At 45.4% G+C, this 24522-nt stretch overlaps 1 long non-coding RNA gene and 2 other non-coding genes across 3 annotated transcripts; 1 reads left to right on the top strand and 2 right to left on the bottom strand.

Moving 5' to 3' along the window:
- Positions 1-823: 823 nt before the first annotated feature.
- On the bottom strand, positions 824-942 carry LOC115247728 (5S ribosomal RNA). Its single transcript, XR_003886831.1, has one exon. It is a non-coding gene; the product is annotated as a 5S ribosomal RNA (ribosomal RNA).
- Positions 943-2004: 1062 nt separating this feature from the next.
- On the bottom strand, positions 2005-2123 carry LOC115247793 (5S ribosomal RNA). Its single transcript, XR_003886891.1, has one exon. It is a non-coding gene; the product is annotated as a 5S ribosomal RNA (ribosomal RNA).
- A 12974-nt stretch (positions 2124-15097) lies between these two features.
- Positions 15098-23402, top strand: LOC115247572 (uncharacterized). Its single transcript, XR_003886615.1, has 3 exons — positions 15098-15138; positions 23058-23234; positions 23345-23402. It is a non-coding gene; the product is annotated as an uncharacterized lncRNA (long non-coding RNA).
- The last annotated feature ends 1120 nt before the right edge of the window (positions 23403-24522 follow it).

Below are 24522 nucleotides of genomic sequence, written 5' to 3' on the forward strand. Positions count from 1 at the left end.
AGACCTTCTTCCGTGCTCCGGTGTGCCCTATGCATTCCACAGTGCCTTGCTGCTACGCTTTCTCAGCCGTTGAACCTTACTATTGGTTTCTTCCGCCTGGTCCGTCGAAGCAGTCTTCACATGCTGGGTGAGCAGAGCCCTATTCACCGAGGGTCTATGACCCGACGGTTACCCTCACTTGGTTTAGCCGACCTGTCGAAGTCGTTGCCCGGGGTGTGGCCGCTGTTGCATGTTAACAGCTACGGGGAGCCACAAGTGAGAGCTGAGTGACAGGTGGGGACCAAAGGCTGGCGAGCTGCCCTAGAAGGGCACGATATTCCCCCAGGCCAGAGGTACTGCCCCTCCCCTGTACACCCCATACACCCAGATATGAACAGGGAAATGCTACGTTATCTGCTTATTCTGTTACAAATAATCTGATGAGATAGGTGTGGAGTTAATTCAGTTGGGGATAGACAGATGGAATATTAGTGTTGTTAGTATGATACTTGAGTTCTTTAGATATTGTTTTCAATTCAGGAATCTGCCGCCTTGAGTTGGCTTTTGTTGAAGACAGAAATGTTGACAATAGTGTGGACCAAAGTGGGAAATTCAATTTTATTTAAACACAAGCACACACACGCACGCACGCACACGCACGCACGCACGAACGCACGCACGCACGCACACACACACACACTTATAAAATATTAAATCTCAAACGATGTACAATAGTGCAACATTAAATCTCAATGTTAGAAGTATTTAAGAAGTGAATTCCATCTGGCTGGATAATTATCAGGAACACTGGCGGCCTCTGCTGACCCAGTGGAAGAGTGCTAAAAGCTTACAGCACCTGGTATTCCCAGGAGGTCTCCCATCCAAGTACTAACCAGGCCCGACCCTGCTTAGCTTCCGAGATCAGACGAGATCGGGCGTTCTCAGGGTGGTATGGCCGTAAGCAAGAGCAGGTGCAAGAAAATGGCCTTTTGAAGTTAATACGCTCAAACTTATTTTCTTGAAACACTTATTCTGGTGGAGGTTGTCCATTTTGCTTTGTCACAGTCCAAACCTCAATGTTGGAGCAGCCTCCAATCCATTCCCCCCAAAAAGAAAAGGCTATATAGCCTATGAGCGTCATATCATCAAATCTGCCTAGATCGGCTCTTGGATGAGAGGTGAAACGCCTTCAAAAAAATCAAACACTATTCAACTCTGATAAATGAAATCAACTTAAAAGCAATGTGCCATGGCCGGGAATCGATCCCGGGCCGCTGCGGGCCAGTTGACAATTGCTGTAACAGACAACCTGATTGAAACCTCCTGAAGACCCCAGAGGGAGAGTTCGAATCCAGCTTTGGGCATTATCAAACAGAAGATATTTGATTGAAAAATTCACGATCATAAAAATGTTTAAAGAGCATAGCAGTGTATGTGAGGTTTATGAGCCAGAAATGCTGCTCTTTTTAGGAGCACAGCCATCTATTAAACTGTAGTTTGTGTCATAGCATAGTTTTATTGACAAATTCTAAATTGCAAGTAGCAGATATGAACAGGGAAATGCTACGTTATCTGCTTATTCTGTTACAAATAATCTGATGAGATAGGTGTGGAGTTAATTCAGTTGGGGATAGACAGATGGAATATTAGTGTTGTTAGTATGATACTTGAGTTCTTTAGATATTGTTTTCCATTCAGGAATCTGCCGCCTTGAGTTGGCTTTTTTTTTAAGACAGAAATGTTGACAATAGTGTGGACCAAAGTGGGAAATTCAATTTTATTTAAACACAAACACACACACGCACGCACGGACGCACGCACACACACGCACGCACGGACGCACGCACACACACACACGCACACACACACACACACACACACTCAGAAAATATTAAATCTCAAACGATGTACAATAGTGCAACATTAAATCTCAATGTTAGAAGTACTTAAGAAGTGAATTACATCTGGCTGGATAATTATCAGGAACACTGGCGGCCTCTGCTGACCCAGTGGAAGAGTGCAAAAAGCTTACAGCACCTGGTATTCCCAGGCGGTCTCCCATCCAAGTACTAACCAGGCCCGACCCTGCTTAGCTTCCGAGATCGGACGAGATCGGGCGTTCTCAGGGTGGTATGGCCGTAAGCGAGAGCAGGTGCAAGAAAATGGCCTTTTGAAGTTAATACACTCAAACTTATTTTCTTGAAACACTTATTCTGGTGGAGGTTGTCCATTTTGCTTTGTCACAGTCCAAACGTCAATGTTGGAGCAGCCTCCAATCCATTTCCCCAAAAAAGAAAAGGCTATATAGCCTATGAGCGCCATATCATCAAATCTGCGTAGATCGGCTCTTGGATGAGACGTGAAACGCCTTCAAAAAAATCAAACAAGATTCTACTCCGATAAATGAAATCAACTTAAAAGCAATGTGCCATGGCCGGGAGCTAAACGGCCCTAAACCGTTTCCCATTCATTTTCAATGGTAGTGCTAAACCACTACGGACGCAATATATTTCCGGCCGCTATCATCCCGTGGCGCTGTTCTGCCGTTTCTATGAAGAGCGGCTCCTCTCCGGAGGATCGGCCATTCTTGGTTCATTCTTTGGTAAACTTCGCTGAAGGTAAGTTTGGGCTTGATTTCCTACTAAATTAATGAGGAAACTTTTCGTAATTGTGCATAGGCTGTGGTCAATTTTGTCCTAAATTAGCAAGGAACGTGTTATAATTGGCCCTAAATTATAATGTACTTTATTTGTCATGCTACAATATACTCATATCTTGTCAAGCTAGTTTTTCATAAATTAAATTACACGATAGTGATGAATGAACTTGTTCATATTTTATATTCAAGTAACCGATTTACTTGTCGTGGCACTGAAATCTCGGTATTATTATTATTATTACTACAATTATTATTAGTAGTAATATTAGTAGTGGTAGTATTACATTTTATTACATCAAATGTGTGTTTTTGTTTCCAATGTCTTTGAAAGGGGATACTGTCCTCCTGCCCCCCCCCAACATGTTCTCTCACACACACACACACAGACGCACACACAGACACACACACACACCTACACACACACACACACACACACCATCACTTTCCAGTCCTTTCCTCACTAGCCACACCAGGTACTGACCTTCTGAACTCCTGAATCGACACCCCAACAACCTTGATCTTACACTTTCACACCTACATGATAATTGCATGTGTGCGCACACCCACAAACACACACACACAGACACACACACACACACACACACACACACAGACACACACACACAGAGCTTTACGCATGGTACCACACTTTATCTTTTACTGGCCTAAGATTCCTTTGATCACATTTATCAGGTGTGATTTGAAAAATGGGTGGAACTGTTTTATCAGTGTCTAATAAAAATGAGAAAATTAATAGACATTTTTCCTTTATGTCAGCTCAACATGCAGAAGCAATTCGCCTTTTTCCCTGGGAAACTTCGGGTCGTGTTCCGCAAGGGGCCTCTTGGGTTTCTCCTCCAGGAGCCATCTGATGAAGCCAAACGGGTGAGTTCCACTCCTCAGGACAAGTCTGCGGCCATGAGGGAGGACCTCGTACGGCAGAACGCTTTGGCCGTCATCCGACAAAGAGGGGGGATCCCTCAGATAAGATGGAGGTGCTGGGAGACTATGTCCTGCAGTTTGGTAAATATAAAGGGAAGTCATTCAGATGGCTTTTGCAGAATGACGTAGGATACACCGTGTATCTGATCAAGAACGTGCAGAGCGAGGAGGCAGCAGGTCTCTGTATGGCTGACAGCCACAGTAAGGACAGCCTCCAGTCATTTGTGAGTTATGCCCTCAGTTTCCAAGAAATCCAGGCTCTCCTCACTTATGAGGCCGGAAGAGGGGATGGAGTGACTGCCTCATCTGAAGACGACCAGCTGGTTGGATTTGGTGCCCGAGCCAAGAGCAGGTGGAAGGAGATCTGGGACAGCAGAGGTGATGGCTATGCTGATTTTGTCACAGGCAGGCGCTGCGTTCCAGGCACACGAATGTCCAGGTTGCAGCAGAACCTGCTGAAGAGGCAGCAGCCCACCACATCTTCCACACCTGCTGAGCATCCCATGAAGGCCCCAGCTGAGCCCCTGGGTATGCTCATTCCTTCATGTGACAAGTTCAATCTGGGAAAAGGTTTTTTTCTTTTCTACTAATAACCTGTAGCCGGTATTTTTGTCTTTAACACAGCCATGGAGGAGGACGTGGAGATGGAAAGGGAGATGCTGAGCATCCATAACGCTGATCTGCAAGTCCAGAGCTGTAAATACACCGTTACCACATTTATTTCATGTCAGACAAACAAAGTCCATGCCGTATCTGATTTCTATTGTTTTTCTTTTCATCTGTGTGCAGATGCTATGCCAGTAGCAGCAGCCGCCCTGCCGAGAGTGCCACCAGGAGCAAAGACAGGTTTCTGAAAAATAGGTTTCAGAGCTGGAGTTCCGTTCCTTTCCATGAAGAATTCCTCTCCAAATCTGAAACTTATCTTATTATTTTTGTGTTCCTGATGTTCCGGCCGAGTTCCTTTAATATTACTCTTCATATGTTGGTGTGATAATAACCGTCGTGAGGACTATGAATTGATCCGTGCAATGATGAGCTGATATTGACTATGAGGAGGAGGGTAAGTGTTTGTTTTTGTTCTCTTTGCTGCTTCGTTGAAAAACAGTTTGGATGCACGGGGTACGAACACGCGAATGCATGTTTGTTGACCGAGTCCCAATGCTCCTCCTGCTCGGCCTCGAGAGCGCTGATTAACATTGTCATTTCAATTGGTGTGAATGAGACCATTATATTGTTTTCATTTTAATGATGTCAAATTCTAAAAAGCAGGAGGAGTAACGATAAGGCTGCTTGAATTTCTACTAATAACGGCGTCTTCACAACTCATTGAATGTGAACTGACTAAACTAATGTTGTCTTTTTAGTTCCATCTGCCACACGCTCCAAAGCCCCACCTGGAGATACCGCTGAGCTACAGGCATCACTAGTTGATGGTAAAAACATTGTAATTCTGTTCATCCAATCAAGTGTTCTGCTAACTGCAGCTGCCTTAAATAAAGTCATTTCATTTTTGAAAATGACCGTACCTGCAGCTGTTCCAGCTTCACCAGGTGTGAAGAGGAAGAGACCTGTGCCCCTCCCCCCACAGCTGGCCTTCCTGGTGACAGAGACAGAGGGTCTCACAAAGGTAGAGGAGCCCCACTCAACTTCAGGTATGTTTCCTTTCTTTTTATTTAGGGCTGATGAACAACCTGATGTCTCTGTAATGTCCAGCTGACTGTTCTTTCCATGTTGTCATCAGGTGAAGTGACTGTAATTTCTTAATAGCAAGTCTGCACTTGTTTTCAGGACCTGACTCTTGCACGGCACAGACCTCTGACGGCAGAGTGCCTCCTTTGACGGACTCTACCCAAGACCAAAAGAGTGGTATGTTAAATCATGTAAATTTCCCCCATTCCGTGGGGTGTTGAACAATAATAAAGTGTCCCGGGGTGATTCAAATTGACACGATTCTTTGTCACTGACATGGAAAAAATCTGAGGTGTGAGCTCTGGAATGAAACCAAGTGTCCGAGGCGCGTGTTTGTTTCCTTGTATCGTGTGTTTATATCATGTGAGGGCGGGGGCACTGAAATTGTCTCTTCAGTAATGATAACTTTATGTTGTTCAACTGTCTTCTTTACTTTATCCTAGTTCCCATAGCTCCTGTTCCCATGCCTGTCCCTGACCACGACATGAGCAAGTGGATCTGCTCACAACATCAAAAGCTGTGGATGAGGACGGAGCTTCAACAACTTGGGTTGTGGCCTGGGTCCCGACCAGTGCATAACCCTGGGAACGCAATTTCTCTTTGGCGTCTTCCTCCTCAGCCGGAGCTACTGGACATGGTGGCTGAGCTCCCGTCCTCCAATTTTTTTCAGCTCCATCCATTTTTCATTTGGAAGCCAGAGAGCCACATCATGGTCAGGTTGAGGAACAATGACATCCTGCCGTGCCTCCATAGCTGTCCTCGTCCTCAGGTGGTCTCTGCAGGCGTGGGCAGACCTCGAGTGATCGTCAGCGTCCGTGGCCAGTATTTGATCTTTTCCTCGCGACTCTGCTGCAAGGCCTGTCGCAGGAACTGGTCCTGACAACCCTCCATGGGTGGAGAAGCTGCCCGTGCGCTTTACTAACCTTTTGCCTACATTCCTGACTTACAAGAAGGCTGCGTGCAAGTCGGTAACGGATGAACTGCGGCGTTCTGGCAAGTCACCGACCGATATGGCGAACCAGGTGAATGAGCTCATGCACCTCAAGTATGAACGAGCTCACCTGGCATATCTGCACGCTGTCCAGAACGTCAGGGAGGCCGAGGCTGGGGCGTACGGACAGAGAACCATCGGCCAGTACGTGAGGATGGAAGATCGGCCACGTGCTTTCGGGCCATACGAGGACCAAGAAGGTTGGGGTGGGGCGTCTGTGTCCGGATTCTACCTGACTGACTGCCTGCTGGATGAGTTCAAGCGTCAACAGCCGTCTCTGACCAAGCTCCTCCAGGGCACGTTGGGGCAGGTTTTCAGGTCGGACCGCACGAGGAAGATGGCGAGGAAGGTGACACTGGCATCTGGAGCCATGTCCAGTTTCGCAGTGATGAATGAGAACTGGCTCATTGTGTCCTGGGTGATGGTTCAGGCTGAGACAGAAAGGTCCCTGCGTCCGATGTAGCAAGGAATGGCCCAGAGGTACAGCCACGCTGGGGTGGAAAAGGCCGGCTACCACTGGATGGACAGGTGAGATCAGCCATCTTCTTTGTTTGCCGTCATTCAAACTGAAAAATGCTCCATGCTAACCCTAACCCTATCCATGCTGGAGACGTGGCGCGTTCAGAGGGTTCACATCCTCCGTGGTTGCCTCAGTGACCCAGAACTGTCTGAGGGGATAATGGACAGGGACGGAGGGACCCTTCAGCTAAACCACGTAGCGGGCGAAGGTGCCAAAGTCCCCGTCTGGATCCCTGTCCGTGGTACATCTCAGCAGGAGGGCTACCATTTCCAGCAGGCCCAGTGGGTCACGGGTACGCAGGTCTCCCCTGAACTGTTCCAGGCCCAGGCCATGACCGGCGTTGTGCGGTGGAACTTTCAGCGACCGGTAGACATGAAGAAGCCCGGCGCCGTCCTCCCTGCTGTCTTTGACCCTGCCTCAATGTGGGAGTTGAACTCTGCTTCCATGGCAGTGACGGGACAAGACAAGTGCCCTGCGTTCACCTCTCTGACAGAGACACTGGAGAAAGGTTTGGGCTGGAGTCCAGAGAACCGGGCTGCCGTCCGCTCCCTCTGGACTGGGACAAACACAAAATGCAGCAGAGGGATCGGCCTTCGGCTCTTGCGCCCCCTCCCGCTCCAGACGATGCTCCTGGGGCAACACCTTCCTCCAGCTGGGCAACAGCGACTGCTGTGCCGTCGCTTCCCCCTGCGCCACCTGTCAGCTTCCATCTCTCTGCTGCTGGACGTGTAAAGGAGATTCCAGCAGAGGACGACCAGGATCCTGAAAGATCAGTGGGCGGGTCAACGATAATCGGGTTTTTCAGAGCGGCATGTTGGAATTAAGGCCTTCGAATGATTGAAAATAAATAGATTTAGTTAGGTTGTGGTCAGTGTATCTCAATCTTTTGATGTGTTAAATATGACACTTTCTGTTATTAAGGGATGGATATTAATGTGTTTTCTCAATAGCCCATATCACGATAATATGAGTTACTAAGGATGCATTATTGCTTTGTTTGTGTTCCAGACGTCTCTGGAGCTTTGCCCCTGCCGCTGAAGTCCTCGCCGAGGAGCGCCCGCACTGGACCCATGAAGACTGGTGGTGGAGTGTTTGTCTTGGACCACACACGCTGGACTCTTCCCATGAAAGACGCTGTTGATAGTTTGCTGCAGTATCATCATGGGGACAAGGACATCCTGAGGCTTGTGGATCCAGACTACGCAGACACGGTCCATCGGTCTGCGGCCGATCCGAACAGCTTGCTCCGCCCCACAACCAGGTTTCACATATCCCGCTATGTGAAGCATCTGGCAAAGCTGTTGAACACCAGTTCTTCTCTGAACACCAGCCCAGAGAAGCTCCTGGAGACTCAACAGCTGTGGTACTCCTTGACAGAGGGGAGCAAAACAACCAGCGTTCCTGTAGTCACCATGGAGACGGCTGTTGTCACTCCTCCCACAGCCGCCCTGCCCACGCCTCTGACGCAGGATTCCATTGAAAAATTGTGCAGGGCATTCTAGAGATGGAGCAGCAGCAGCAGCGACCAGAGCAGAAGATGAGACAGACCAAACCCTGTCTGGCCTGTGGACAGCCCAAGTCTCCGTATGGGACGGGTGGATCTTCCATCCACTTTTTCTATCAGCAGGGTCCTGTTCGCTACTTCTACTGCTCAAGGAAGGTGCATCAGACTTATGCTGCTGAGGGACTCTCTGACCCCAGAATGCCCTTTGAACAATTTGCCGCGTCAGAGTTTTTCCAGAGGGAGCTGGAGGCCACCAAAAAGCGTGTGGAGGACAAAGCTCAGAGACAGATCGGCTGTGTTTAGCTTCATGATGGCGTCTCAGATGATATTCCTTCATTACCGCCACCCTTTCTCCACTCAGAAGACACCCAGGTTTCCCAGCTGCCTCCGTGAACATGTGCTCCCACTCCCACCTTGTTTGAACCCCCGGTTCTCAGTGTCCACCTTCCCTTTTGCCATTTTATGGGGATCTGAAAGTTAACTTTTGCTGTTATGCTAATGACTACTGATAAATAATGAAATGAAGCCACCTCCCGCTCAGACTGTCACCGTTGCATTGTGGGAAATGTAGTATTGGCCTGTGTAAAACATCTGCGGCCTGTGGGCCGGTTCTAATAATAAATCAATATCATCCCGGGGGCCATAGAAAACCCTCGACCTTGACTCTGACATATGAGCTTTAAATGATTTCTTTTGACTCCCATTTATTTGGCTGTTTGGATATCATCTTTGCTAGTGTGTGTGTGTGCGCACGCTCTATGGAACTGGCATAAAGGATGTTAAAATTAGTCTGAATTAGTCTAAATTAAATAAAAATGCATCCATTCATCATTCCCAACAGGCGGTGTTTGATTAGAAACTCTTTCTGAACTCTGGTGCTCTGAAACATCTCCGCTTCCATTTTCAGCTGTTTTTATTCTCAATAACATCAAATCATCCATCCAAATCGTGGTCCTGTTGGACCACCAAAGGACAAACACTTTCCATTTAGCACGGACAAAAAAACCCAAATCCTGTTTAGCAATGAAGCTGTGGGGAGAGTTTGAGGAGCGTTTGTGAGGAACACGCTGCCATATTGGGTCCAAGCTGCTGGGGTTTTTGTTGTTTCCAGGTGAATCGGTGGGCAGCGGCGTTACCACCTGTCTCTGCCCCCCCCCCCCTCTCTCCCCGTGGTCGTGGTCACGCCGGGCATCTTTACTGGTCCCGTTTTAAACAGGTTCTGTTGGGAACAGGTGTTCTCCAGAACTGTATTCCAGGCTGCTGTGCTGAAGGGCTGTTTTCAGTAGCAATAGAGCCAGAGTGTGCCTGCTCCATATGAACCCCCCCAGGCCGTGCTTTCCTCCTGGCTGAGCCATAATCAGCTCTGGATGGACTGGTTCACGCTTGGACTGAGTCAAGATTTGATAGCTTGACTGATTCTTACAGTTTTTGATCAAACCCCCATCTGCTGATTCCAGGAGATCTTTAAAGGATCTCAGAGCTTCAGATTTATGAAGCCTGCTCAGCCCCCGGCAGCGCTGATGAAACCATTTCATTCCTTCAAAAAACCAGAACATGAAGCTCCAGAAAAGGTTTTGGTATCAAGTTTCCAACAGAACGAGGACAAGTGGGTAAAAGCGCCACTTTAAAGCCTCCAGGCCTCAGAAAACATCCACCTTTAGGATGCCTGACTTTAGAGGATCGTCGGTTCGCTCCGAGCACAAGAACAAACATGTTTAACCTCAATCCAAGAACATCTGACCTGAAATGATCAAAACCCTTCAGCGTAAAAAGATGGTGGAGAGAAAGCTGCTGGGAGGTTCTCAGAAGAGAAGTGGCATTAAAGCCAGCTGGAAGAGTCCAGCCTGCTTCCTGCTCCTCCAAACAGGCGTCTCCACACCAACACTGAGGAACACGGGCTTCTGTTCTTCCTTCTTCTCTTCTGACTATTGTGTGTTTGATGAATGCAGCATCCACTCACTGCCCCCCCCCCCCCCCCCCCCCCCCCCTCATTTACACTGCTCCTGGTTTCACAATGCTCCTCAGACAGATGCAACCAGAGACACTGATGCCGTCAGACAATAAACCTGAGTGTTGTTGTGTCCAGTTATTAACATGTTCCATGCTTTTCCTTCTGCAACAGTTCATCACACCTGCTCAGGGAAACCTCGGTGTAAAGGAGGTGAAGCCGTGCCTCAGTGACTCTACTTTGCTGTTTTAGAAACTAACAGTTATTAGATGAATATACAGTGTGCACGTACGCGCACACGTGTGTATAAACACTTAATACACGCGTGTGCGTGGATGTAGACTTTTTAGTACTTTGGGTTCATAGACTTTTTAGTATTTTGCAGATACGTGTCTGTATATAAACCAGATCCTCCTGTAATAAAGAACTAAAGGCTGACTGTTGTCACGTGACCTGTCTCCGTCTGTGTCCCATGATGGAACCTGCCTGGAACATCTGGTCCACAGAAAAAGCAAAACAGCTCACAGAACTGGTCCAGTTTAGACCCAAAAATGACAATAAATAATGAAAATGTGTGACACAGTAGAACAATGGACGAACTTTCCATTGGTCATTGACAGTTTCACTCATCGTCATCAGAATTCATCAAAAATATTTAAACCAACAAACTACACACAGAACCGCAAAGTTTAGAGCTTAAAGGGAGCGACAGCTGAAGATTTAAAGCTCAACGCAGCTGAAGAAGTTCCAAAAAGGAGAAATATCATGTGGTGCTTTACCGCCACCCGGTGGACACGCATGGAACTGCAGACAATAGTTAAACGCGCTCCGACACATTGTGACCTCTGCTGCTCCTCCTGGACTCCAGGGCTGCAGAAATATGCTGCTTTTACAAGTCTTTCAAATCTGTCAAGCATCATAAATCTTATTTATTTAACCAGGTTGAATAATGGTGGAGAATGGTGTCCTTAAAGCGTCTTTATTTTAAAGTGAACAAGAACAGTTCGGTCCGCGTTCACAGAGAAGCGGAGAGACCTCGAGAGAGTCCAAAACAAGTCCGCGAGGAAAACTCTCAAAAATAGTCAAGCCACAGGAGTCAGGGTTTGGCGATGAAAACCCTCCGCCGCTGGCAGACGGGAGTTCTGTCCTTAAATCTAACGGGAGATTGAAGAGAGACCGCAGGTGCGTGTGTCTGCGGGGCCAGCTGTGGCTGATGAGCGGCTCCTCCACGCCCCCTGCAGGTAGACACCAGCAACAACGTTCCCAGAAACTGGGAACTCAACAAACCAGTTTTTAAAAGTATTCCTTTCAGACTAAGCAGGAAGACTGAAGACCGACAAGGTGAGTGGAAACGAAGAGTATTATTGAAAAGAATTGACAGTTGTGATTGGAGATAAAATCAAGATTTGAATCAATGAGACTTCATATTTAGTTTTAGCACAAAACATCGTTATACATTATAAATGAATAGGGCTTATTTAACATTCTTATAGTCTGGCTTTAGTTATAGTTGAATAGTCTTTCTAAGTGAAGTTTAGTTTATTTTTCTGCTCTTTGCTACTGATCCTAAAAGAACTTTAAACCCTCCCAGAATGCTTTAATGGCAGTAATATATAGGCCATAAAGCTGTGATTAGGTTTTAAAAATGAAAGTGAAAGTATTCTCTTCAGACGAAGCAGGAAGAGCAACATTTTTGTGACAGGTGAAAAGCTCATAAAGTTATTAGAGTTGTTCAACAGTCCAGGTTACAGCTGGATATTTTGGTATTATTTAAGACAATAAACTTTAAAAATAATTAAATAAATCCACACAGGATCACAGGACACCAACAGGATTTTGGGTTCATGTTGCACGTTTTCTCACAGTGGTTTATTGTTCTATGTTGTGGAACCACTGTGAAAGAAATGCAGGAGTGGGTGTCATTTCTTTCATCTATTTTAAATAGAGCAGTGATCTTTGAGGACTTGGATTATAGAAATAATTGAAGAGGGGAACAAAGGAGGGAAGTTAAAAAGTCCTGACTAGTATGTTTATGTAGCACCAGATAATTTAGTGGCTGAGCTGAAGACAGTCCTTTCACCATGTTGGCCTGTGGAAAACCAGTGTTGTGGGCCCGATGGACCAGCGTCCCCGTCGTTGCCGGACCACCGTTGGCCACCAGTTGGGTTTTGGGATCAAAGTGGGGGCGTTTCCTGTATCCGGTTCTCCTCACGGATCCATGACTACAACATGTTGCTGCAAGTGCAGAGACGTTTGCTCTGGAAAGAACTTTAGAGCACATTCAGTGCTGCAGGATGAGGGGCTGGAAAAGGTGCCAGTTCTTTTCTCACTGCAGGGAACAGTTAAAAAAAGCAGCTTAAACTCTGACAACATGAAAATTATACAGAGACATCATTGATTTATTGATTCAGTTGTTATCCAGAATGGATTAGAAATGTTCCTGTTTGATAAAAATGCAGTGAATTGGGATTATTTAACTCCAACCTCTACAGATTATTTACCTTCATCACAGTCTCATCACTATTTCTGATGTTTCCTCAGGATGGACGAGGACAGAGCAGAGTCCACAGTGCCCAGCTGTGTGTCCCTGAAGAGTGACCGGTCCAAACATGATATATTAAACTTCAGAAGTTCAGAGGAAATGTAAGAAAACTAAAGCGTGATGATGTGTTTGTGTGGCAGCTGTTAGTCACATTAACAGCAGCAGGTTGTGAGTTTATTATTGGAGATGTTTAACACTTAAACCTCAGACAGTCATATAGTTACATACTTAATGTGAATATTGTTGATTAGAAACAAGAATCAGGTTTAAACTGAAAGATGAATTCAGACATAAATGCTGGAACAATATTGAGTCTTGATCAGGTTTTTTCATCCTATAAATCAAAGGACTAATAGAGATGTGTTTCATAGTGAGAGGGGGGAGCACATCCTATCAAACTGGGACCAGTCAGCTCCACCAGGAGAGTCCTCTTGTTCACAACCTGGAAGCAGATCTGGAGATGCTGAAATGAAGCCCAAACAAAGTAAAACTGTTCAATATGAGATTTAATTTGTGATGTTATGAATTTGTAGTTGTGTTGATGATTTATTATAGATGGAAATCATTGGTTTACTTATGTTCAGGAAGTGATCTGCAGGAGGTGATAGAAGGTCATAAGATGAGTCTGAAGAGAAGATGTGAACATGTGACTGAAGGAACTCATGAAGCAGGAAGTGGAACCCTGCTGAACAAGATCTACACTGAGCTCTACATCACTGAGGGACAAAGTGAGGAGGTGGACACACAACATGAGGTGAGACAGCTTGAGAGAACCTCCCAGAAGAACATCCAGGACACTCCAATCAAGTGCCAGGACCTCTTCAAAGTCTTATCTGAGCAACAGAGACACATCAGAGTGGTTCTGACCAACGGTGTCGCCGGCGTTGGAAAAACCTTCTCAGTGCAGAAGTTCAGTCTGGACTGGGCAGAAGGTTTGGAGAACCAAGACATCAGTCTGGTGCTTCCGCTCTCATGGAGGGAGCTGAACTTGATCAGAGATGAGCAGCACAGTCTTCTCTCACTGCTTCATGTTTTCCATCCAACATTACAGAAGATCAGAGCAGAAGATCTGACTGTCTGGAAACTTCTGTTCATCTTTGATGGCCTGGATGAAAGCAGATTTTCACTGGGTTTCAACAAGCATCAGCTCATCTCTGATGTCACACAAGTATCGTCCGTTGGCGTGCTCCTGGTGAACCTCATCCAGGGGAACCTGCTTCCCTCAGCTCTCATCTGGATCACCTCCAGACCTGCAGCAGCCCATCAGATTCCTCCCTCGTGTGTTGACACGATCACAGAAGTACGAGGCTTCACTGACTCCCAGAAGGAGGAGTACTTCAGGAGGAGGTTCAGTGATGAAGATCTGTCCAAGAGAATCATCTCACACATCAAGGCCTCCAGGAGCCTCCACATCATGTGTCTGATCCCAGTTTTCTGCTGGATCACTGCTATAGTTCTGGAGGACATGATGACCAGAGACCAGAGAGGAGAGCTGCCCAAAACCTTGACTGACCTCTACTCACACTTCCTGAGGGTTCAGATAAAGAGGAAGAAGCAGAAGTATGGAGGAAAGCAGAGACCAGAGGAACTAAATAAGGCTGATAAAGAACTCCTTCTGAAGTTGGGTAGGCTGGCGTTTGAACATCTGGAGAAAGGAAACATCATGTTCTACTCAGAAGACCTGGAGCGATGTGGACTGGACGTCTCCGAGGTGTCGGTGTACTCAGGAGTTTGTACAGAGATCTTCAAGAGAGAGAGTGTGATCTTCCAGAAATCAGTCTACTGCTTTGTTCATCTGAGCGTTCAGGAGTTTCTGGCTGCCGTCTACATGTTCCACCGTTACACCAGGAAAGACACAGTGGTTATAAATCAGTTCCTAGAATATTCTGAACCAGCCACATCTCTTGATGACTTCCTCAGGAGAGCACTAATGAAATCTCTCAAAAGTGAAAATGGCCACCTGGACTTGTTTGTTCGCTTCCTTCATGGTCTCTCTCTGGAGTCCAATCAGAGGATCCTGGGTGGACTGTTGGATCAGAGGAACAGCCACCCAGAAACCATCCAGAAGGTCCTCAACAACCTGAAGGAGGTGAACAGTGATGGAATCTCCCCAGACAGAAGCATCAACATCTTCCACTGTCTGATGGAGATGAAGGATCAGTCAGTCCATCAGGAGATCCAAGAGTTCCTGAAGTCAGAGAAGAAATCAGAGAGGAGACTGTCAGAGATCCACTGTTCAGCTCTGGCCTACCTGCTGCAGATGTCAGAGGAGGTTCTGGATGAGCTGAACCTGCAGCTGTACAACACCTCAGTGGAGGGACGACGTCGCCTGATTCCAGCTGTGAGGAACTGCAGGAAGGCCGTGTAAGTAGAGATTTTTGGGGCCGGACATCGGCGTTTAAATCAAGCGAGTGGATCATGTCAGGTAGCACTACCCCCTCCAGTGGTCATTCCTTCAATTCTTTATCTCCATTGCAGCGTCCATAAATTAAAAAACACAACAATTCATCCAGAAATGTTCAACACTGGCTGGTGTTGGATTGCAGTACCTCTCGTGTGTCACTGCCAATCCGCGTGTTCTTTAAATGAAGACTTCAAGTAAACAAATGTCAATTTCAAAATGTATTTAGCAAACAGATGTATTTAGCAAACAAATGTATTTAGCAAACAGAATCAATTCAAGATACAAATATTACAGAGCTCCGGGCCAGTTCATAACCCTAGCAACAACAAAGTCAATTGTCAGGGCATGAAGTCTGACCGCCTAACTATCCCTTGGCCCAGTCTTTTATAGAACAATATATGTAAATTATTGATGCTAATTCAGTCCAATCCAGTCCTTCTTCTTGGATGACCTCATCTTCTTCTTCCCGCCTCATTTGGTGTTGGTGCAGTCCTTCTTCTCCATTATCTTCCCAGATAGCCAGGTCAGAGGTCATTCCCGCCGAGGAACTTATCAACACCAGTAAACTATTCTGTCACGTTTTACGATGGGGGTCTACCACTTTCCTTCTGACTGTCTCCTCCTGGCTCCAACTGTCTAAACAACATTCATGTCAAGGAAGGGTCAACTGACTGCTTATCTTTATTCCACTGATTAAACATTCTACTATTCCTAACTTCTAAAGTGCTTATAACAGAAAACAGAAACATATGGTACAACACATGCTAATAAAATAAAGACAATTCTCTTCAATCCCCCTTTTGGCCTAGCCTATGCTAGGCCAATACTAACAATTCATTGACCGCTCCCTTTGATGTAATCAAGAATAATATAAGTTTAATCATGGTGCCATCCTCTTTGGATGTTCCTGGATCTGTCCAAGCGTTCTCTCTGAATTACCTGCTGGGGTACATTGATTCCAGTGATACCAGAGTTAGGGTTAATGTGTTAGAGTGTTAGTATGTTAGTATGTTAGGGTTAACATGTAATGTTCACTCTACAACTTCAACGGGACCAGTCCACCTGTGCTCTGACCACTTTCACTTGATGACTCTCAGAAGAACCCACTCAGCTGTGTGTTGAGTTCCTGGATCCTTACTGGATGTGGTTACTGAAGTTGCCTGTTGGGAGAAAACTTGTTTTTAGTTGAACAATTTATATTTCATACAAGTGCTGGGCTGGCCTATGGATTTTCTGCTCCTGGTCCCAGAAAGGGAACACCCCGCTTGAGCTCAAAGGGAGTGAATCCTGTCCGGGAGCTAACAGAGCTTCTTACTGACATCAAGGCAATTGGAAGCGCCTGTGTCCATTTCATTCCCCTGTGAGCACATATCTTGCCAATTTTGCTCTTCAGTTTGATTCATTCTTTCTACCTTTGCCTAACACCTTCTTTACTTCTTGAAAATCTTTCTTCTTAAAATGAGTTCTATTATCAGACCTAATTTGTTTGGGGAAACCGTGTGTCGGATTAATCAAAAATTTAATAACTATAAAACTTTTTGCATCTTCTACTTCTACGGGAACCGCCTCTGGGCAGACAGTGTATGCATCCACTGCCACCAAGAGGTATCGGAACCCATTGACTCGGTCTATCATATCGGTGAAATCTATAATTTTCCTTGCCCTGCCATGGAAACTCATGTGGTCGAATTGTTGATTTTACATTAAATTGTGTGCATATTGAACATTCTCTGCATCATTCATGGTTTCCCGCAGTGTGTCAGGCCGTGGGCCTCTTCCAGAACGGCATCTAACAGACCGGGCGGGAGAACAGGTCTGCCGTCTGGGCCCCGCCAAATTCCTTCAACTTTCACAGCCCCCCTTTTCCTTCCAAACTGTTTTTTCATGTGGAGAAGCTTCTTCTTGATCACAACCAAGTCTTTCCCTATCGTATCTTGGAAGAATTTCATGAACTGTTTTCTCTGCCATCAACAAATTGTAACTTGGTTTATAACCTGCTGCCTTCTTTGCTGCCTGATCTGCAGCCTCATTACCTCTTCCCTCCAGAGAGTTCTCTTTGCTGTGACCTTTGCACTTTACGACTGCGACCTCTGCTGGTTCCATGAGTGCCTGTGCCGATTACCTCATATCTGCCTCATTTTTTTTTAAGAGAGCCTGATGCTGTGTTAAAACCTGCCCGCAACCAAAGTTCAAGTTGACAAAGTTCTAAGTGAATCGCTCGCACTACATACGCTGAATCTGTATTGATGGTCACTCTCTTTCCCTTTGATATTTCTAATGCTCTAATAACTGCCTTCAATTCTGCAAGTCGTGCTGACTCTTTACCTGTTATCTTTCCTGTTTCCACTTCCATTTTCTAACTATTGCCTAGGCAGCTTTCAGCCCCTCCTGTGGGTTTCTGAAACAACAGCTATCTGTGATTAATATTTCATCTGGATCCTTTAACAGCTCCGCCTTGAGGTCTACTCTGATTTTTTCATCTTTCTTCACTTTCTTCTCACATCTGTGTGGTTCACCCTCTCCTATACCATCTGCCATATTGATCCCTTCATGTGTGTATGTTATGTGTGATGCCGTTAAAATCTTGTCCATCCTGGTCTGCCTAAGTGAGGTCATGGTAAATGCTGCTGAGCTGACCAGTGATACCACACTATGTGTTGTAAGAACTGTCAGAGCGTAACTAAATGTGCTGTTTTTGTAAAAGTTTTGCTACCCCTGCTACATGCCTTACACTGTATTATCCTTGCATACATTAATACTTTCCTTTCACCCCCTTTTTTCTGAAAGAGAACACCATTTACTGTATGTTCTCCTTCAGAAACATCCAAAAAGAAAGTATCCTTATAATCTGGAACTGCCAAATGTGCAGCTGTAGTGAGTGCCTGTTTAAGAGCAATGAACGCTTTCTCTCCCTCAGTTGTCCATGTTAACCGAGCTGCCAAATCACGCATTCCCTGTTCATTTACCATTGCACGTAGGGGCATAGTCTTTTCTGAATATGTGGGAATAAAATATCTACTATAGCTCGCGAGACCCAGAAATAACAACATTTCCTTTACAGTCTCTCATGCCACTCATTCTGTTCAGCAAAGTCGACCTGCGCAGCCACACCTTCAGGCCCAACACACAAACACGGTGATGTAATCATCCAGAAATTTCCCTATAACTTTTCTCTAAATGTATCCTGATACACCTCATTATTCTCACGGTCGTAAAATAGGGTGACATGATAGGGATCAACTGGCGGGGCAAAAGGACTTAGCATCGACAACCAGGGCCTCCAGCTCTGAAACAATGCCACAACACCGACACCAGGTGAGGTCTCAGGCTCAAGTTCTCCCCAATAAATGTCCGCCCACACCCCCTGTTCTGGCGAGGGTGTCGGACTCATCAGCATTTGTCCCTTCACACCTTGGTGTGAAATACAGCAGTTCAGTTTCATTCCATTAGGAAATTGCACCAAAATACCTTTATCTCCACACAGAATAGCTGCTCCTGTCCTCACCAGGAGATCTCGTACCAACAGGTTTATATGGCAATGTGGTGAAATCAAAAAAGGGTGCAACACAGTCTGTCCGGCAAAATGAGTCACTAATGGCACAGAAAACGGCAGTCTCTCCGGTCTCCCTGAGAACCCCACAAGCTCGACGGTGTCAGATGAGATTGGCTCCGGTGATAAATTCCATGAGATGGTGGAACACTGCCTGGTACCTCCGCGTAGTTGTGATATGGACAGTCCCTTTGCCAATGACCATACCCTTTGCAGGCGTGACACTGATCTTGGCCTAAGTACCCGCCTATCAAGCCGTATCCCTGCCCGCCGTGTCTCCCACACATGCCTCCCCTTGGACTGACCCAATAAGGGTTTATTGGAGCAAAATCTTCTGGCGGACCTAACTGATCTGGCTGCACCTGCCGAGAAAACTGCTGAACCATCTGTTTCTCTTCCTTTTGTTTATCATTAAGCTTTTTCCGTGCCTCATCTAACTGCATTTTAAGGAGCTGTTCCTGCGCTGTCATCACCTCCTCTTTCTTTCCCTGTTGTTTAACTTTAAATGTGTTGATGTGGTGTGAAAGATGTCTCTCCCAGACATCCGCCGTACTGCCTGGAAGGTCAGGATTTCCTTCCATGGCTTCTTTTACTGACTGTGGAAGTCCTAAAATTATTGCCTGACGGAACAAAATGGTGTGTAGATTATCTGAGCCAGGATGGCAACCTGTGGCACACATCCATTCCTCTTTACACCTCGCAAGGAATCCATGTGCCGACTCACTTTCCTCCCATTTAAATCTTAAGTTCTGCATTGCTCCTGGAGATACTGGAAATATCTGTCTCATAGCTTCACCAACCCTGGTTGCACAAGGGCCAAAACGTGCAGCGTTAGGTCTGTCTTTAATACCTGCTGCTACCTCGACCTTATCCAAATCCCAGAGAGACACTTGTCTCCCTAGAATTCCTCTAAAATCTCCCATCGCCAGCTGCATGCTCTGTGTTAAACTGAAAAGGCTGGACATCCACTTGCCGCCTCCCTCTGCAGGTGGGGGCATCTTATCCACCAAACAATTAATGTCTGTGATAGCAAACGGAACATATACTGGTTCCTGTCCTCCTCTTTTCTGTATCAGAGGGGCCTGGAACTGCGGCATTCCTGAAACGGGCCCCTTACTCCTCATGTGTATTCCTGTTTGACCTGCCTCCTCATTATTTATGGCCCCTGTCAACGGTACACCTCTATCCTCACACTCACTCTCTTCCCCTGATTCTGATTCATAATTTTCCATACTTGAAGCTGGGTCTTTTTCATATAATTTTGTCTGAGCTTCAACGGGCTCCTGAAGATCCGATTCTCCCATAAATGTAGCTGGAAGTTTGAGGGTGTCTGTCTTACTCTCACTCTCCTCTTTATCACTGCCATAAATCAGTCTTGCCTTCTCCTCCCTGAGCTCAGCCCTGGCAAATCCTCCTGAGGGATCAGCTCTTTTCTCTTGTTTTGTTTGATTGTTAAGTCTTTTAAAGACATTTAATGCAGATTTTTGACTGTCCTGTTTCTTAAATATAGTTTGTTGGGAGATTTTAGGGCGAACCACTTGACCTTTCTCTCTAAATTCAAATTTTCCCAAGCTATCCTCAACCTCTTCCTGTCTCTGTTTGATCCTGCTAACCTGTCTCCGAAGGTCCCACACTGTCTCACGTAAATCCTGCATTTCTTCATTTCTGTCCACATCTAACTGACCACTATTAGTAGTCAAAACTGGCAATTGATATGGGGGTAAGGAAGAGGTAGTAGGTAATACTGGGTAAAGAGTGGTGTTAAGTGTCAGTGTCTGGTTTGGATCTTCTAATGGAGGCTTCTCCACATTGGGCACTCGTGTGACCCCCCTCGATCTGCAATAGTGCACCGCTGCACATGCCACAGCCACAACATGTATCCTTCGACGCTTATCTTCTAACTCCTTACCCTGTTTTTTCCATGATTTTCCTGCTATAAAACCTTTGGATTTTGGATTATCCAAATGATCCTGTAATCTAGTGTGAATTTCTGACTCCCACTTACACAATGCTTCAGCTAAATTAACCTTCACCTCTGGAGGGGGAAGTACCTTTTGCTTCTGAGCTTCTTTCCACAACTTTTTTATTGCATCCAATTCTCCTTCCCTGTCCTCTTCTTTCATGCCACTCACCACCTGATCAAGAGTCCACTTCCACTGTTCTTCCACAGACCGGGGATAGGGAGAGCATTCTCCCTGATCCCAACACGCTTTACCACATTCCAGTTCCATCTTTAACTATGCTCCCAAGTGAGATTGAATGTGAATGACTCCAACGGTCAACTCAATGCCTTAGTGAAACAAGTTTCTAGACCAAACTTCGTTGGTCCGGTTCCACTCTGGGGGTTAATTCCCAAGGACAAAGAGCCTTTTAATTCACGTTCACTCTGTCACTTTTCCAACCCACACAAAACACAAATCTCGGGCGTCGGGAGTGTCCGTCCCGTCAACTGCGCTCCGAGTCCCAACCCAAATCTTTTTCATATACAGTGCACTGTATATGCAATACAGCACTGTACTAGTTCCGGTTTACTCTAACCGTCTATTCCCTGTTTTTTCAACAGTACTTCCGGACTCTAACCGTTCAAATTTACGGACTCTAACCGTACTTAGGGACTCTAACCGTTCAAATTTACGGACTCTAACCGTACTTACTGCAGTCGTTTCAATATTTGCAATATTGTATCTGGAATTTATAACTAGGACACTTCAATTGACAGTGACGACAATTTTTTGGAAATTGCCAATGTGCAGAACTTTTGATTAAACAGGTGTCTGCTTACCTTTTATTAGGGATCCCTTTGTCGTCAGTTGTCCTCCGAAGTGACCGTTGTTGAATTCTTTGCCTCAGATGTCTTTTCTGTCTTCATCACGTCGGGGTCACCAAATTGTTGGATTGCAGTACCTCTCGTGTGTCACTGCCAATCCGTGTGTTCTTTAAATGAAGACTTCAAGTAAACAAATGTCAATTTCAAAATGTATTTAGCAAACAGATGTATTTAGCAAACAGATGTATTTAGCAAACAAATGTATTTAGCAAACAGAATCAATTCAAGATACAAATATTACAGAGCTCCGGGCCAGTTCATAACCCTAGCAACAACAAAGTCAATTGTCAGGGCATGAAGTCTGACCGCCTAACTATCCCTTGGCCCAGTCTTTTATAGAACAATATATGTAAATTATTGATGCTAATTCAGTCCAATCCAGTCCTTCTTCTTGGATGACCTCATCTTCTTCTTCCCGCCTCATTTGGTGTTGGTGCAGTCCTTCTTCTCCATTATCTTCCCAGATAGCCAGGTCAGAGGTCATTCCCGCCGAGGAACTTATCAACACCAGTAAACTATTCTGTCACGTTTTACGATGGGGGTCTACCACTTTCCTTCTGACTGTCTCCTCCTGGCTCCAACTGTCTAAACAACATTCATGTCAAGGAAGGGTCAACTGACTGCTTATCTTTATTCCACTGATTAAACATTCTACTATTCCTAACTTCTAAAGTGCTTATAACAGAAAAAAGAAACATATGGTACAACACATGCTAATAAAATAAAGACAATTCTCTTCACTGGATATAAGTTCAAAGGTCAATCCAGACAAACCAACATAAGGCAGGAATAATAGGAGCCACAAGTTAACTGACTATCATGAAATTACTGTCATGTCATTAAATCACTTTTGTTTGTTTGTATACATCGTATTCTAACGACAGAAAAACACATTTTAACTAATGACACGTGACTATTTTGCTTCATTTGTTCAACGTAAAAACAGCCGGCCTCGTTGATTTAAATGGGTGTTTTAGGTCTTTGTGGCGGTTCTGTTTGGAGCCTTTATGTGACCCACAAAGTTGTTTGACCCTTTCCACACCCGTTAGGTGGCAACTTCATCACTAGCAACAAAAGGTGCAGTGAAAATGATTTGAAGGGAAACGGGCAGATATAACAGAAGCTGAGGGCAATCGATGCAACCAGAGACTCTGATGTCATCGATCGGATCGCTGAATTAAGACTTGACGCACGATCGTACAAATTAGATGAAATGCAAAATATCCAAAGAGCCGATAGACAGATAAAAAGATGCACGTTTCTTTAAACCATTTGCTACAATCATTTTAAATATTGAGTAATTATGAGCTGTTCTAAAATAAGACAAATGTTGAGAATAATTCAGTTGCATTTCAGATCTGATGGTCGTTCAAACTGTTGCTCTACGGTGTTGAATTTAGCTTTTCCAGGAAATGAGCTACATTTGTGTTGAGGTAGATTCTCAGATAAGTTGATGAGAAATCCCAAAGTTTGACTCACTATTTTTGTTTCATACACAACAGACTGTCTGGTAGTGTTCTTTCAACGAGTCATTGGGAAGTTGTGGCCTCAGCAATGACGTCAAACCCTTCTCATCTACGGGAGCTGGACTTAAGCATGAACCAAAACCTGACAGATGCCAGAGTAAAGTTACTGTCTTCTGTAATGATGCATCCAAACTGCAGACTGGAGACGCTCAGGTCAGGAGGCCTCTGTTGGCCTTTTCTAAATTTCTTTACATTTTCTACTTTTCTCTTCATTTTCAGATTTAGAAATGTGTTTTTATTTGCCCCATTTATTCCTTTTCCAGGCTGGGGTGCTGCAGTTTATCAGAGATCAGCTGTGACTCTCTGGCCTCGGCGCTGAGGTCCAATCCCTCCCATCTGAGGGTTCTGGACCTGAGCTACATCAGTCTAGAGGATTCTGGGATGAAGCTGCTCTGTTCTGGACTGGAGAGTCTAAACTGTCAGCTGGAGACTCTCAGGTCAGCTTCCTTTTATCTTCGACATAACAACTAAACAATGAAAGGCTTCAAGATAATCTCCATTGACTTTTGGAGAAGAGAAGTGTAGTATGAATTTAAATGAGCCATCGAAAGTCAATTTTATAGATACTTTTTAACTATGTTGTTGCTGTAATATCCCAGTTTATCAGTGGGGGCAGAGCTCTCCTGACTCCAAGGGCCCTGATTAAATAATGAAATAAAATGAAATAATGATTTTGAGCAAGTGTAATATGACTTTTCCTCCAATAAGAGATCATTTCTTGCCATGATTCCTTTTCCAGGCTGTCACACTGTAGGTTATCAGAGATCAGCTGTGACTCTCTGGCCTCGGCGCTGAGGTCCAATCCCTCCCATCTGAGGGTTCTGGACCTGAGTTGGAACCAGCTGGAGGATCCAGGAGTGAAGCGGCTCTGTGGTGCTCTCCAGGATCCTCTCTGTGAGCTGGAGACTCTCAGGTCAGTCAGAGATGATCCAGTACTTTCCCAGGTGTAACTAGTTAGACAATAACTGTTTACATGTTTGATCTTTGTTATAAACGTAGTGTTACAGTTCTCAGAAAAAAGACCACACAGGACAGATTTGCAGTATTAAATTGGTTGTGGAAATCTGTCCCATGTGAGGATGGTCATCAATGACTAGAAAGGAAGTATCAGTTGTAGATTTGTCTTGTTTTATTTTAGGCTGGCCACAAAACCGCCCAAACATTCAGACCAATCAAAAATGGTTCTTCCTGTCTTTTAAAGATCAGAAGGAAAACTAGAAACCCCAAAAAGAAAGCTGCTGCAGTGTGCCATGCCCCTTCTCTACTGAGAAAAGCCATCCCAAAAAAGAGAAAAGCCCAAGTGTGAAGTGAGCACCCTGTTAAACCTTGGTACCGAAAGCCTGCAGTCATTCTCATCTTAGGTGGCTTCATTCCAGCCAGAAGCCCAAACCTGCCTCCCTCTTAAAGGGGCAGCAGGTCAGTCCAACCACAGAAACCTTCA

This window comes from Takifugu rubripes, chromosome 21 (genome assembly GCF_901000725.2).
Source record: "Takifugu rubripes chromosome 21, fTakRub1.2, whole genome shotgun sequence".
Lineage (NCBI taxonomy): Eukaryota > Metazoa > Chordata > Actinopteri > Tetraodontiformes > Tetraodontidae > Takifugu > Takifugu rubripes.